This window comes from Mauremys reevesii, linkage group 10, assembly GCF_016161935.1.
Source record: "Mauremys reevesii isolate NIE-2019 linkage group 10, ASM1616193v1, whole genome shotgun sequence".
In the NCBI taxonomy this organism is placed as follows: Eukaryota; Metazoa; Chordata; order Testudines; family Geoemydidae; genus Mauremys; species Mauremys reevesii.
The window spans coordinates 11,637,548-11,654,096 of NC_052632.1; the positions used below are offsets into that span (position 1 = coordinate 11,637,548).

Sequence of the window (16,549 nt, forward strand, 5' to 3'; positions counted from 1 at the left end):
AAAGAGGGGAAGTGACTCTGGTTCCACAGGATGGTGGGGAAAGACAGTTCCAGCCAGATGGGACATCACAAGAATCACAGCCAGCTGTGGATAGTCATGGGCTGGAAGCCAAGCCTGGAGGAGCAGGGTGAGTGAGTAGGAGGGCACATGGTTAGAGAGGTTGGACAGTGGGATGATAACTTTATAGGCCTCATAAAATGGATTGGGTTATTGCTATTTCCAATATTCAGCAGGACACAGCTGCGTTCAGGGTATTTCCTGCTAAGCCAAATATTTAAATACAATGCAAACCAGCAAATTCCATGCTCTTGGAAACAGCCTATGCAACTCATTGGCCAAGGCAGAAAGCATATATGTGGAAACTACGTTACAGCTCCCATGTGGGTGGTTAACTGTCCAGTCCCCGCCTCTGCTGGCTGCCTTGGAGCTTTGTTTTCAACGCTGGGAAGGCCTCTCTTCTTTAATCTCACTGACCTTTATGTTGCACTGTGCATATTGCTAATTTATTTGATCTTACAAGGGATGCTCTGGTGGTTTGTTGAAAAATCAGTGTGCTTGTAAACTGCTTCTTGTCAGGACTCTGCACATATTCCCCACACAACAAGACAAGTTGAGAGGGATTTTTTTTTTGTCTTGTTTTGTTTTTTAATTAAATCACCTCCAAGAAATAGAACTTAGGATCTGACACTGCAAGATGTTCAGCTGAGCACGAGCACCCTCAACTCCCATTAACCTCCAGGGGCGCTGAGGGCACTCAGTGATTTGCATAAACAAGCTCTAAAATTTCTAAGCTGCGGCTTTGGGGGCTTTGTCTCCATGCCCCTTTCCTGATGGTCTAGCTGGTGTGCCAGCACCCTCTGCACTGAAACTTGGACACTGGGAGCTAGATCCCCCCAACCCATCCCCTTTGTGTCACTCCTGCAGCACAAAGGAGATGTAGCGGTAACCTGGCAGGACACTGAGGCAGAGGTGGGCAAACTACGGCCCGCGGGCCAGCTGTCCTGTCCAGCCCTTGAGCTCATGGCCCGGGAAGCTAGCCCCCAGCCCCTCCCCCACAGCAACACCACCACGTGGGCAGCATGGCTGGCTCCGGCCAGATGGTGGGGCTGCGAGCTGCTGCTGCTCTGAGCTGCATGGTAAGAGGGTGGGGTGGGGGGTCAGATAAGGGGCAGGAGGTCCCAGGGAGCAGTCAGGGGACAGGGAACAGGGGGCGGTTGGATAGGGGGTGAGGGTCCCAGAGGGGCAGTTAGGACAAGGGGTCCTGGGAGGGGGCGGTCAGGGGATAAGGAGCAGGGGGCGTTGGATGGGTCGGAGGTTCTGAGGGGGGCAGTCAGGGGGCGGGAAGTGGGAGGGGGCGGATAGAGGACAAGGAGCAGGGGGCGTTGGATGGGTCGGAGGTTCTGAGGGGGGCAGTCAGGGGGCAGGAAGTGGGAGGGGGCGGATAGAGGTCAAGGAGCAGGGAGCGTTGGATGGGTCGGGGTGGTCAGGGGGGGGGGAGTGGGTGGGGGGAGGGAGGGGGGGGAGGCAGGGGCGTTGGGGGATGAGGGAGTTCTGAGGGGGGCAGGGGGGGGGGGGAGGGGGGAGGCGGAGGACAGACAAGAGGGGGGCGGGATGGGATGGGGGGGAGAGGGGGGGGGGGCAGGGGGGGAAGTGGGTGGGAGGCGGAGAGGGTCAAGGAGCAGGGAGCGTTGGATGGGTCAGGAGTTCTGAGGGGGGGCAGTCAGGGGGCGGGAAGTGGGAGGGGGCAGATAGGGGGCAGGGGGCAGGCTGTTTGGGGAGGCACAGCCTTCCCTTCCCGGCCCTCCATACAGTTTTGCAAACCCCCATGGGGCCCTCTGACCAAAAAATTTGCCCACCCCTGCACTAAGGATTCCCCCTGAGTAGAGAAAACCCAGGTCATACAAAGTCAGCATAGCCAGGTCTAGGCTCCTCACCCCTGTCCCTCCGGCACAGTGGGCATTCCAGGGGTGTCTTGGGGCAGGAGGAGGCGTGGCGAGAGTTTACTGCATTGCGGAAATATAGATGAGCAGATAGGCCATTAGAGAGGTTGAGGGGAAGCAGGGTGCAGGGAGAGATGAGAATAAACTGCTGTAAACATCTTGGGCAAGGCCTGAGGTAAGGAGGGAAGGTGAAATGAAATGGGGATGGAAGAAAGGGGGTTAACCAAAGCTTTGTCCATTACTGACTTTATTCTGACACCTGGCAGAGAAGGAAGGGGACAAGTTTAAAGAGTCTAAAAAGCTTCCCTCTTGAGGGGGTCTCCACTGATTTTTCTAGTTTGGCGAGCTTGGAGCATTTTCCTTTCCCTGGTTGTTGTGAGCTGGTTCTACAGGAAGGCGATTTCCTAGGCTCACCCAGCTGGAAAACACAGTGAAGAAGGAGCTTCAATTTAAGAAAAGAATCAAAGTTCTTAATGTACCATTGTTAGCCGGGTAATTGCTTCCTTTCCTCCCTTTCTTTCCTTGACTCCTTTTAAAGCCACAGGCAATTCCTTCTAGGTTCTGAGGCAGCTTCCTTGAGGCTTTTGTTTAAGTCCTTAAAACGCAGACTTTCCAAAGAAATAATTGCTGCTTTTATACTGCACAGTCGTAGCAAATATCTTTTGACCTCATTTCAACACCTAGCAGGTTTTATTTGTGCCTTAAAGGGATTTTCACTCTCTTTTTTATTATTATTTTTATTAATGGTTATAGAAAGTACGTGTGCAATTGCTTTTAAAGGTGAATTTAGGTGCATTATTAAGATTCAAGATTGTGCAAAAATGTAAATTAGATCCATGTATAGTATTTTGCTCTGAGTGATAAGGCAGTTTGAGTAAAATGAAATGAGATTTTTTTTTATTTATTTTTTTGGCAGAGATATTAGTTTATCCTTACAATGTGGCTGCCTTCTGTGGCTGGGATTAAAATATATGCTCTTCACAGAGTAAATATCACATCAGTTACCTTGACAAAAGCTACAACCATGCCATTTCATGTTGTGATTGGGTCAGGTCTTGCAAGGCTGAGCGTGGCTAGGAGGCCTCTATAGAAAAATCAAGATTTTGAAGCAATTGCTCCTCTAAATCAACACTGAAACACCACCCTAATCTTTCACCCAAGATACTAAACTGAGAACCTGACCATTACTAGTCATTAAATATCCCATGGCAGGAGTAGCGATGTTATAACTAGGTTGGAAGGATTAGATTTTCATCAGTACATATCTGTAAACGCCGATTTCACTCTATACCAGGGATCGGCAACCTTTGGCACGTGACAAGCCTGAGTAAGCCCCATGGCGGGCTGGGCCAGTTGTTTACCTGCGCTTCCGCAGGTTCGGCCGATCGCGGCTCCGACTGGCCGCGGTTCACCGTCCCAGGCCAATGGGGGCTGCAGGAAAGACGGCCAGCACATCCCTCGGCCCGCACTGCTTCTTGCAGCCCCCATTGGCCTGGAGCAGCAAACTGCGGCCAGTGGGAGCTGCGATTGGCCGAACCTGCGGACGCGGCAGGTAAACAAACCAGCCTGGCCCCCCCAGGGGGCTTACCCTGGCAGGCCACGTGCCAAAGGTTGCCGATCCCTGCTCTATATACACAAAGCAATGAAAAAAAATGTTTCCAGTGATGATAACCAAAATTTACAGATAGGAAAAGTAAGAAAAATGCTGCTTGAGAACTTATTAGAGTTTGAGTTAAGAATATTTACTTTGGCATGAGATGCTGACAATTTGTGTTTTAATGCATATAAATCTTTAACATTTTGAATCTCAGCATCTACAGTCATTAAATAATTATTGTCTGACCCATTGGCTCACAAACACAGCCAATGATTTCCTACGACTATGAAAATTTAAATTGATAACTGGGAAAAAAGCTGTAAAAGAAACATGGATATTATCCATCAAAATTATTTTAAAAAAATTGAACTCTGCCAAGCCTAGTTATACTCTAATGTCCTGGTCAATTCTAATGTGGGCGCCTCTATTTTGTCTCCCTAATTTCCCCCTGTGATTTCCATTGCACAAGGCATTCTTCACTTCTTCCTTAAACTGAGGTGTAGTGTTGGTCTGTCCCATAGGAACAGCTCCTGTGTATGCTGATGGACTCCAAACCTACAGGACTCCCTGAGGAGAAAGGAGCCACCATGGAGGGCTCAGTGAAAATGTTTGTCTTCTGGGTAATTTGAAAAATAGGGTTGGGTGCATTAAAATGAGTCAAGAAGATAATGCAGAAGTATGGTGACAATTATATCAGACAAGTACATGTTTCCATCTGGAATATTGTGCCCAGTTCAGATGGTCACCTCACCTTAGGAAAGGGAGTTGGCGTTGAAAAAGGACAGAAAATGGCCACAAGGATGTTTAAAGGTATGAATGGATTTTCAGCCTCTGGGATTTTAGGGCCAATGCCAGCAGCTACTGCTACAGATCATAGCAGAGTGCACATGCTGCCAGAAAGTTTGCCTGGGTAGTGGTCCTAGTGATGCAAGGCACTTCCATTTACCACTCCACCAGTGGGCCTTCAGCCAGCCAGCAAAGCCCCAATATTGGCCAATAGGGGGTATGGCCAGGGCACTGCAGGATGCTCTAATTCAGTGCATGCCTTGGGCAGCCTCTGCTGGTAGCGGTTCCTGCATGCCTCCTTTTTGAAGGATCGATGTACTTCTAAATGTTTGAGGTAGCATCTGATACTATAGGATGAGATCTTTAGGAATCCATGTAATAAAAAGATGAGAACACATTGAACTAGCTGCAAACTGGAGGAAGAGATCAGTTTGAGACCTGACCCTTGACAACCATCAGCTAACTAATACACTTAGACTGGCCACCTGTCCTGATATTTCCCAGGATAGTCTTGAATTCTAGCTACTATATCCTGTTCTGATCCACGACACTTCTGGAGGTCACAAAGGCTTTGAGCAACAAGAGGTCATCATGAGAGTTAATAACAGAGGGGATATTCTAACTTAGACATGGGGAACATGAAAAACCAGGAGGAACTCCAATAAAGATATGGAAACCAGTCAGGACCAAAGCTTCAGCCAATATTCAAGTCTGGAGCTGACCAAATAATGCATTACAAATCAGCTATTCTGCTACTTTTTGCCTCTTTATCTGCTTTTGGATTGGTCTTATTGTATTATTTCTGTTCTCTGATTGGCTGAGTGACATCCTTATAAGACTGTTTCAAAAGCCCAGTTGACTCCATTTGGATTTAAACTCCAGTTTAAAGTTAAGCACGATGTGCATATGTGCTTTGCTGAATTTGGACCAAAGTCCTGACCCAATGTAGACCTTCAGCAGCACCACAGAAGTTTGGGGGTTGGATTTTTTTCATGTTTTTTGGGGACATTGGGTAGAGAGTATGGAAGAAGGTGACCTTACTTTATCAGATGAGTATCCAGTTAATTCATCCTTGTTACTTATTTGGCCAATTTATGCTTGTGAGCATCGTTAGCTTTTTTTTCTCTACCCCAGATACTGAGAGCAAATGTATTGGCAGGACAAAAGGTTCTCAGAGAACAATACATTTATTGTCCCAACTTTTTTAGTAAGGTTGAGCCAATATATTTTTTTTAAGAAGGGAATTGTTTTCCTGCCATAACACCTTCTCAGATTAACATTATTGCTAAACAAAGACACATCAGAAGACACTTTTAATTAAATTGATTTATGGGAGGAGAAAATGGAGCTCTGCCAATTTACACCACTAGAGAATTGACCTTATATGACTGTACGTGTAAAACAGAGATCTGGGTTGAAGATTATTTTATACGTCCCTTGGCCCGCGCCGCTTCCAGCAGCTCCCATTGGCCTGGAGCAGCGAACCGCAGCCGGGATGGGTGTGGGGGGGTAATAGGCACCTATATATGGCAAAGTTCTGAATATTGGGACTGTCCCTATAAAATCAGGACACCTGGTCACCCTAGAAAAGATGGAGTTATGCACCATGATCAGAATTCCAGCAGAGAGGCCAAAGATTGAATAGGACCAGAACTGGACTCTTCTCCTTGCTAGAGGACGAATCTTTTTTGGTTGAGGCATTCTGGGAAGGGAGAGGGGAGTATATTGCACTGTGGCTTCCTGTGCTGTTTCCATTCACTCAACAGAGGGTTTCGTTCTCCAGAGATGTCACTAAGTCCCAAGACCTCCCCATCAACCTCTGCATGTCACTAGTCAAGAGGCCCATCCATCAATGCAGGAGAGGGAAGCTGAAAGGGGTGGTGGTTCTTTGTGACTACGGGGACTTTTTTCTGGTACCTTGTCCAGTCATACATCCAGGCAGAGTTGCTCTGGATCATGTCCACTGTTGTCTTGGAATCCTTCTCGCAGCAGCGGGTATTGTCTGTGATTCTCTGCCCTGGGGATAAAACACCTGTGGCTGGCCTGTGTCAGCTGACTCAGGCCGCTGGGCTATAAAACTGCAGTGTAGATGTCCAGGCTCAGATCGGAGCCCGGGCTCTGAGACTCCATGAACGGGGATGGTCCCAGTGCCCAGACTCCTGCACGAGCCTGGACATCTACACTGCAACTTTATAACGCTACAGCCCAGGCCCTGTGATCCTGAGTCAGCTGACATGGGCCAGCCCCGGGGTGTGTGACTGCAGTGTAGACAAGCTCGCAGGGTCCCCTTCTGGTTCCTTGCTTTTGACCCAATGACCTGCCTCCTCTGTCCTTGTTTGTTCGTTTTTTGTCCCACACACTTTGTTAAGTTCTGAGTCTTGTTGCCCCTCCCTCAACTAAGGAGGTGGAGCTTTTATTGTTTTGGTCTGCTTTGCCCACCATCCCAGCGGTTATAGAGGGTGGCGCTTCAAAAATGGATTGTATCCATTTTGTTTTGGGTTACTGTGCTTCTGCTCCACCTTCAGCTCAGTTGTCGTTCCGATGTTGCATAGAGTTTTCTCCCTGGAGCCCCGTAAAGGCGAGTGACATGATCGCAGTAGGTGTATGTGTGAGCCATGGAGGAAGCTTTGCAGTATATCCATTCTTGAGATTGTAGGAATGTTTGTACAGTAGCAAAGAGGAAATCTATCACCTTCTCAATCTGCCCTTTCGATCAGCATGAACAGCGACGAGGTGTGAATGTGATGCTGTGCCATACATGCACCAGCATTCTAATATCACCTCCATTGTGATGCTTGGGAACATCGATTAAAAGTGTTCTGTTTCTTTTTCCGAATGCTTCATTTGGTTTCCTACTGCTGGATGTTCGACTATAGCCACCGATCGGCTGGAGGGGCCTCTTGAGTACTATAGGGGACCAGTGTTAAAATTCAACCATCTAATTCAGTGGAGGTTTGAGACAAATTCCCTGCATCTGGTGGAGTTTTCACGTCCAACATCCTTCTCTCTGCACTACTAAATAATCTCTCCCAGAGGTGACCCTTTATATAGACATTTTAAATTGTTTGGGACAGGGACTATCTTTTTATTATGTGTGTGTAAAGCACCTAGCGCAATAAGGGCCTGATGCCTGATTAGGGCCTTTGGGTGCTAGTGAATACAAATAAATAAGAACATGGAACCCATATGAATAATTTTCAGTGAGCCAAAGTACACAGAGAGAGAGAGAGAGAGAGAGAGAGAGAGTTCAAATTACACAGGTCAATCACTGTGATGTGCTATCAGTAAAGTCAGGAAATTTGTCAGGAAAAAAAGTGTAAACATTTTTAGAAAAATATGCTTAGTATGAGGTTGTTTGCCAAAGAAGTTATTCTCCCTTGCTGGTTATGAAAAATGTATAAATGGGAAAACACTATAATATATTCCCAAATCCATTGCCCCCTCTCTACTGTCACACACTTCCTCCAGTATCTGGAATTTGCAACAGCCAAAGGGAACATTTTGATTAGAGCTCCTCTTTAAAATAGAAGCAGCATATCATTGCCTGCTTGCATTCCACGTTGGGCTATAATAGCAAGTCTCACGAGCTACGCTGGGTCAACCCTGCTTCTTTGGAAGCCTCAACTAAGAGTCTTCCAAGAAAAACTCAGCTGCTAGTATTGGTAGTTCAATAGATGGCACTCTTCCCCCTGCATCATTTCTGAGCTAGTGCCCCAGCTTAATGCTAGGGAGCATTGTACTGTTGGAAATGTTTTCTTTTTGCATGAGACTTAAAACCAAGCCCCAGTGAGATCCCATGGCAGTTTTTGCAGGAGTGGTGTTATTAGCTATAGGGGATACTAAATGTAGTATGTTCTGTCACCATAAATTCCCCCTTGCAGTTTCAGTGGGATATGACATTTTACTTCACTTCCTCTACTCTATTGTTACCTTATGGCAGTGTTTCCCAAACTTGGGACACCGCTTGTGTAGGGAAAGCTCCTGGCGGGCAGGGCCGGTTTGTTTATCTGCCCCATCTGCAGGTCCGGCCGATCACAGCTCCCACTGGCCGAAGTTCACTGCTCCAGGCCAATGGGAGCTACTGGAAGTGGCAGCCAGTACGTCCCTCAGCCCGCGCTGCTTCCAGCAGCTCCCATTGGCCTGGAGCAGTGAATCGTGGCCAGTGGGAGCCGCAATCAGCCAGACCTGCGGACGCGGCAGGTAAACAAACTGGCCCGGCCCGCCAGGGGCTTTCCCTACACAAGCGGCATCCCAAGTTTGGGAAACACTGCTGTATGCCATTGAACATAACCATTATCCACCCCAGAGATGGCTGCATTTCTGCAATAGGGAAATTATTCCTGAAGGTAATGTATGTAAAGCATTTGGGGGATCATGTTGATTGAAGAGCACTCTATACATGTTAGATAGTGTTTTTCTGATTATCTTTTTCCTGGAGTATTTCCCTTTTACATTATTTTAGGACAATTTTTCAATAAATTTTATCAGACACATAACTGCTTCCCCTTTGAGATCTTCTAGTTTAATAACAACTTTTTCTTATTTTGGAAAGAAGATGAGTAAGTAATTTAAGGCAATTTTTTAATACCTGGTTATTTATTCTGACTGGAATATTATTTTATTATTTATATTACTAAAAGAGTTGTGCCAAGGACAGAAGTTCCATTTTACACAAGATTTCAAGATTTCAACATTTGCCTTCAATCTGGTTAAGAATGAAAACCCAAAATTTCAAAATTCTCCACATAAGAAAATTCCAGGAAAAATTAATTGCAGATCAATCAAAACATTTCATTTCAATTTTGTCTTTTTTAATTTAAAATTTATAAATTATTATAAATAATTATAATACATAATATAAAACGAAAATTTTAAAAAATTCAAATTAAAAAATTGTATTCTAAGAATGTTGTTGGGATTTTTTTTTACCTCTGCAATGAAAATTTGGCAAAACTGGTAGTTTCACAAAGCATTTCAGCTTTGACAAAACTGCATTCTCCAACAGAAAATCGTTCTGTCTGAGTTTTCCCAACCAGCTCTAATTACTAGTAATAACATTTATATAGCCCCTTTCATCCCAAAAGATCCCACAGCCTTTTACAGATTGGAAATAAAGGGATAACTTCATCCACCATTTGAAACTCAGCTCCCCCCTCCCTCCCTTCGCCTTGGAACTCTGCCGCCAGCTAAGCCCTGTCAACACTAAGACGGAATTGGAAGTGAAAGGCAGCATCATGCTAAACATCCAGAGGGGTCTTGGTGAGGCAGAGTGTAAGTATCCAAAGCAGAGTTTGCACAGGATACTGGGGCTAATTCTACAAACTCTCACAGAATGTGACAGAAGTTATTTAAGACGCATGAGTGGCCGGGTCCTTGATTGCAAGTTCTATCCGAAGGTTAGAAGAGATTTTCGAGATTGCAAATTCTCATTAGGAGTGAATAAAGCTCTTGGAATACATTAAACAGCTACATCCAGACATGAATCCCTAACACATAGCACGTGCTTCTTCTTGCCTTAAAGAGCCCGCGCTTGCAACTCTTCCCTCCACGGACTGTACATTAAGTTGTTAAGCTGTAACAGAAAAAGCTGCATTGAAGAAATGCAACAGGGTCTGGCAAGTGATAGTGTTCAGATGAGATGCTGTAAGTTCATTCAATAAGACATCCTGTTCTTGATCTCCTGACCGAGTCTAAGTATGGCAGCACAAGTGGACAACAGAGCTAAGGAAGGGTGAACCCCTCCAGACCAAGCTACTACTTGGATTGGGTGAATCAATTTAGTTGAGATAAGTTCCTCAAGTCTTTTTCCCAGTAGCCAACACCAAACGTTTGAAAATGTTTTAGATTAGTGGTTCTCACCTTTTTACATCCTATAGCCCAGCATTTCCCAAACTTGGGATGCCATTTGTGTAGGGAAAGCCCCTAGTGGGCCGGGCCAGTTTGTTTACCTGCCGTGTCAGCAGGTCCACCGATCGTGGCTCCCATTGGCCGCGGTTCGCTGCTCCAGGCCAATGGGAGCTGCTGGAAGCGGCGGCCAGTAAGTCCCTTGGCCCGCGCCGCTTCCAGCAGCTCCCATTGGCCTGGAGCAGCGAACCGCAGCCAGTGGGAGCCACGATCAGCCGGATCTGCGGACACGGCAGGTAAACAAACTGGCCCGGGCCACCAGGGGCTTTCCCTACACAAGCGGTGTCCCAAGTTTGGGAAACACTGATGTAGGAAATATGTCCAGTTAGTGGTCGTGGCTTGGCAGTTTTTTAAAACCTATGCTTTGGTATCAATTACAGTTATTTTTCCTATTTTAGATGTAAAGGATATTAGAATGTATTCCTAAAAGACCCTTTTCAGAGTGGAAGCCATGTTAGTCTGTATCAGCAAACTGGACACAATTAAATTAGGCTTGAATAAAGACTGGGAGTGGATGGGTCATTACACAAAGTAAGAACTATTTCCCCATGCTAATTTTATCCCTACTGTTACTCACACCTTCTTGTCAACTGTTTGAAATGAGCCATCCTGAGTATCATTACAAAAGTTTTTTTTCTCCTGCTGATAATAGCCCACCTTAATTGACTAGTCTCGTTAGAGTTGGTATGGCAACACCCATTTTTTTTCATGTTCTCTGTGTATATATATCTACCTACTGTATTTTCTACTACATGCATCCAATGGCATGGGTTTTAGCCCACAAAAGCTTATGCCCAAATAAATTTGTTAGTCTCTAAGGTGCCACAAGTACTCCTCATTATTTTTTGCTAAAGGACAGTGTGGCCCATCTAAAAAAAAAAAAAACTAAGAAACCTTGTTACAGAGCATCCCCATCTGCCCCCAGTTTCAGATTCATAGATTCCAAGGCCAGAAGGAACCGTTGTCATCATCCTCCTGACCTCCTGTATAACACAGGCCATAGAACGTCCTCAAAATAATTCCCAGAGCAGATCTTTTAGAAAAACACCCAATCTTGATTTAAAAATTGTTTGTGATGGAGAATCCACCATGACCCGTGGCAAATTGTTCCAATGGTTAATTACTCTCCTACAATTTGACAGGATAGTCCTGACCTGGATAATGCTGTCCAGATTTAAGCATGAGAAACATGCAGAAGATGGACTAAAGTGAGATTTGGGAATTATTAACTGGCAAGAAATCCCCAAAAGATTTTAAAGCTTGTTTGCAGCTGCAGAATAGGAAAACTGGTCATATTGTCAGAGGGATACATCAGGAACTGTAAATTCTAGGAAATTCAGTACAAAAGTATATAAAAAAAATTAGAAGGAATATAGAGAGGAGTAACCAAAACCAGTATGATGACTAATTTTAAAGGCAAGTTTACAAATTTCAGTATACATAACTAGGATAGAAAATCAAGACTCAGGTCAGGTCCAAAAGCACTGAAGTCAATGTAAGTCCTACCATTGACTGCCATGGGCTCTGGATCAGGTCTCCTGGAGGTGCTTGATAACCATCTGTTTGAAGAGAAAGGAAAGGAATCATTTAAGTTCAAGAAGGTGTTAATTGACTCCCAAAAGGGGATGAAGCCAGACTTCTAAGAGAAACTGCTGAGCTTCAGTTCATTTGCAAATTTGACACCATCAGTTTAGGATTAAACAAAGACTGTGAATGGCTTGCCAATTACAGAACCAGTTTCTCCTCCCTTGGTTTTCACACCTCAACTGCTAGAACAAGGCCTCATCCTCCCTGATTGATCTAACCTCGTTATCTCTAGCTTGCTTCTTGCTTGCTTATATTTACCTGCCCCTGGAAATTTCCACTCTTGCGACACTCCACTCCACACTTCCACTCCGACGAAGTGGGCATTCACCCACGAAAGCTCATGCTGCAAAACGTCTGTAAGTCTATAAGGTGCCACAGGATTCTTTGCTGCTTTTACAAGAAAATGTAGACTGACTATCAGGAAACATTTCCTAATGGTGAAATCTATTAGGCTGTGAAAGGTTTCCCCAGGAGACATATACGAAGCCCTGTTGTTTCAGTCATTTAATCATCTGTGAATACCCCATAGAGAACACTCTTATATTATCCATGAGATTAATAAAATAACCTTAAAATCATCTTTTTCTAGTTAAAAGAACAGGAGTACTTGTGGTACCTTAGAGACTAACAAATTTATTTCAGCATGTCTCTAAGGTGCCACAAGTACTCCTGTTCTTTTTGCGGATACAGACTAACACGGCTGCTACTCTGAAACCTGTCACTTTTTCTAGTTGCAATTTTATAATAAAATTCATTTAGGGATATAGCCAGTATTTGTCTGAAAAGAAAAACCAATGTTCTGGTGTACTCTGGAGCTGGCAATTGACTCAGTTGGTGCCCAACTTGAGACATCCTCAGGGGGTCTTGATTTTCAGAAAGTGGCAAGGACCCTCCTATCAAGTACCCATAAACTGAAGTACTCAAGAGAACTAGTCACTTCTGAAAATCTTGGCCAGCAACAGCCTGGAAGAAAGGCCTGTTATATGATAACACTATCAAGGTAGGTCAATGCTGTTGCTTACTTTGATCACGTTGCTTTAAGGGAAATTACTCTCAAGGTCTAATTAAAAAGCACGAGTTTTTCCCCCTCTAGCTGTATAGATTAATCTATTTCATTTGCAAAATCCTTTTTTCTCTCCTTCAAATATTCAGAAGAGATTACATTATTGCAATCATGAATTGGCATCAATCCCAGAGCCAAAAGACAAAGAGAGCAAAGTCTTTTGTTAAGCATACACAACAGGCAGTTAACGTAAGCAGTTGATATGTTAGACAAAGTGCAAGTGCATTAATCAGTTAATTAGGAAAGGTGACACTAACACCTCCTGGCAAAAAGCACAAAAGTAATAGACTTTTATCTGTATGTTACAAACAATGTGAGAGAGAGAAAACGTGATTTGGAGGGAATATAATAAAAAAACAAATCTTTTCACAGGAGGAATGTAAGATGGGGTCTCATAGAAGCGCTAGGGTGGAAAGCAGAAGCTTTGAACAGCACAAAGCAGCTTAGGACAGGAAGTGGATAAGAATGCTGTGTCTAGTTGAAAGTGTACTATTATATAGTTGTTATTTGTATTGTTGTAGCACCTCGGGGTCCTAATCATCCACCAGGACCCCACTGTGTTGTACAAACATAGACCAAAAAGGCGGTCTCTGCCCCCAAGGAACTTACAATCTAAATGTCAGTTTCACAGTCAACATGATCATCTACATTTTCAGAAACTGAGTAAAAGATCTAAGCAGATAGCAGAGCTTGGAGTGACCTGGCTGTGAGAAAATAATGGGGCAAAAGGAAGCATAGCCACATATTAAGCTCTATTATTTGACTGCAGTAATTCAAATGTCTCTCTAGAAGAAACTAATTCTTTGGAGGAGCTGATTTAAGGGGGCCAGATTCTCATGTCAATTACTCCAGAGGAACTTCTTTAAAATAAATGGCGTCACTTTGTTTGCTCTGGTTAACTAGCAGCAGAACCTCTGTCCCTATAAAATGTTTCTTCCCAGAGTCTGCTAGTGAACAGAGCTCACGCACTGCTGGTGACGCCAGGGGAGGACAAGAGAGTTAGACTCAAGCTCAGAATTGGACTTCTGTCTGCATAGGGCCTCAGTGAGTCACCATCCTTGGAAACATGGTGCCTTGAACTTAACGCCAATCCCCTTGAAACTATCCCTGATTTTTTATGGGACAGACCCAGTCTTCACAAGTCTCTCGCAGAAGCTTGCAGGACTATTAAAGAGTCATAGGGCTGGTCCTCAGCTAGTGTAAATTCTTGTAGCTCCATTGAAGTCAACAGAGGATCTGCTGAGGATCTCCCCCCAGGACTTGAGTTTGGGTACCCCGACATTTCACTATGACAGTGTCAGACTCCGATGTCAGTGACTGCACTGAAGGGCTTTCCCAAAGGAGACCGAAATTCAAAGCACAAGAGAATGGATTTTTGGGTTTGTTTTGTTTTTTTGGTCCAAGGAATTTTTTTAAATAAAATTATATATTTAGTGAAAACCCAAATAATTTATGAATGTTTTCAAATGCATGAATTATTCAAGCTAGAACTTAAATGTCAGTCATTCTAGTATAGGCATAGAGAATAGCTTATTCCAAGTACAGGATCATGTGCACATTCTGCAGTAAACAGCTGCCTCTGACTTTTAGCCTCTCCAGCATACAGCTATTCTAAATACTAGGTGAAGGCTGGGGTATGACTATGCTCATGAGTGTATATATCTGAGCCCTAAACTGAGCCACAAATTTAAAAGTAGGGGCAGAGCCAGCTTAAATCCCATTTTATAGCTTTCCAAACCACATCTGAACCACAGTGTGTGTGTGCGGCATTTAAGAACAAATTATCTGAGCGCAGTATAAATGGTTGCAATAGCTAACTCGGAACGCGAGCAACCAAAGCTACCAGAGTTCCTGCCTGCATATTTGTGGCTGACGTTGTGTAGACTTTGAGGCATGTATATTTGTTAACTTGAATTCCATGTAGATTGTGGGCAACGAGGGTGTATCGTTTAAACCAAAATATATGTGTGTGTGTGTGTGTAATGCTAGTCAAACAAATTAACAGGAATTTCCAGGACAAACAGTCTTTAACAGGGTTTCCATGATCCTGACACCAAAAGTTTCTTTTGTTTTTTGTTTTTATTTCTCCAATTTTACTTTCCTTAGTTTAACTTTCAAGCCCATCCCTTTTAAAAGCTTCAATTGATTTTATACTTAATTAAATCAGTGTCATCCAAAAGGATTGTGCAGAGCTGTTCCTGACTCTCTGATGCAAACTCAAATCCTATAGAACTCTTCCTCAACAAATCAGGTCCATGCTTATCCTTATGAAAGAGTGGTATTTGAGTTCAGCGTTCAGGTTTAAGAAAAAAAATGTTTGCCCAAAAAAATGCCCCAGATTTGTCATTTTACTTATTACTAATTTAGTGGATAATGCCAAAAATATATTCCAGTGAATGTCATCATCCTACCTGCAGCCACGCCCTTGTTGTAGGTTTCAGACCATGCCTGTCAGTTTAATTCTAAGGGCTGGAAAGCCTCCACCAGCGCTGCAGCGCAGCAGCTCCAACAGCATCAGCGCTGCTGCAACTCAGCGCTGCAACTCCTGGGCCACTGGCCGCACATGGGGGGAATAAGCATTGCAGCGCTGGTGCGCAGGTGCTGCAGCCAGGTGTGGCCACACACCAGCGCGTTGTTGGCCTCAGGGTATTAGCAGATATCAGAGAATGCTTTATAAATTACTCCTTTTTTTGTTTTGTTTGTTCTCTCTTTTGTTTTGTTTGTCCATTGCTCCCTAGCTCCTTCCATTGATCCCGGCTTCCTATCTCTACAACAACAGTTTGCTGTTGCTGTGATGTGTGAACAAAACAAAAGAATTGAGAGCAACAGGGGTGAGGGTGTTTTTGACAGAGCGGGCAGAGGGGGGAGAGGAGAGGAGGGAGTGCAGTTTGCAGTTAGTGTTTGCAGTTAAGAAGGGATGATGACAACAGGAAGTTTTTTCAAGGCAGGAAGGACATACAGTGTTGGCTCCAATCTCCAACTCCTCTCTCTCTCCACTCCGCCCCACCCCGCCCACCCCACCCCCCCCCCCGTTGCTGCGCCCCATGAACGCTGCGAGCTGCCACAATGCATCACTCCCAACAGTGCTGCAAATGCTGCAAATGCGGCCACACACACCACCGCTGGCAGCTGTGTGTGGCCACACACACACTGGCACCCCTCAGCTGGACCAGCTGCAGCTGCAGATTTGCAGATAAGTATGTCTTAAGGGCAGGTCTACACTAGGAGGGGGGTCTAAAGTGGTACGCAGTTCAGCGCAAGAAGAGCGAGCTGAATGATGAAGTACCGATTAGTTCAACTACCACTCCAGGCGCGCATGGAATCAAAGTCCGCGGCTCCTCCACGTCCGCCGCCACCGCTTTTTGGTGGTGGAGTAGAGTCGATCACCGGGTGTTCGAACTATCGTATCAGATTTAGACGCGATAGTTCAACTCGAAAGTTAACTCACCGCGTCGACCCGGCTGGTAAGTGTAGACTAGCCCTAAGAAGCAGTTTGAAACTCAAAACTGGAGGAGTGCAAAGATCAGGGTCAGAATAGTTAGCAGTTAGCTTCACCTAAGCATCTGCAAACACTAATCACTTTAGAAAGTGAGTTAATTCTCCTAAGGCCCCTCCTCTGTGGCTTATGACTGTTATTGAGATTTACAATAAGCCAGCACAGGAAATCTAGGG

The 16,549-nt window shown here is 44.8% G+C and overlaps 1 long non-coding RNA gene across 1 annotated transcript; it reads right to left on the reverse strand.

Annotated features, from left to right (window-relative positions):
• Positions 1 to 2,188: 2,188 nt before the first annotated feature.
• On the reverse strand, positions 2,189 to 15,344 carry LOC120373681. Its single transcript, XR_005585648.1, has 3 exons — positions 15,289 to 15,344; positions 11,734 to 11,786; positions 2,189 to 2,358 (listed from the first exon to the last, which is right to left on the reverse strand). It is a non-coding gene; the product is annotated as an uncharacterized LOC120373681 (long non-coding RNA).
• Positions 15,345 to 16,549: the final 1,205 nt, after the last annotated feature.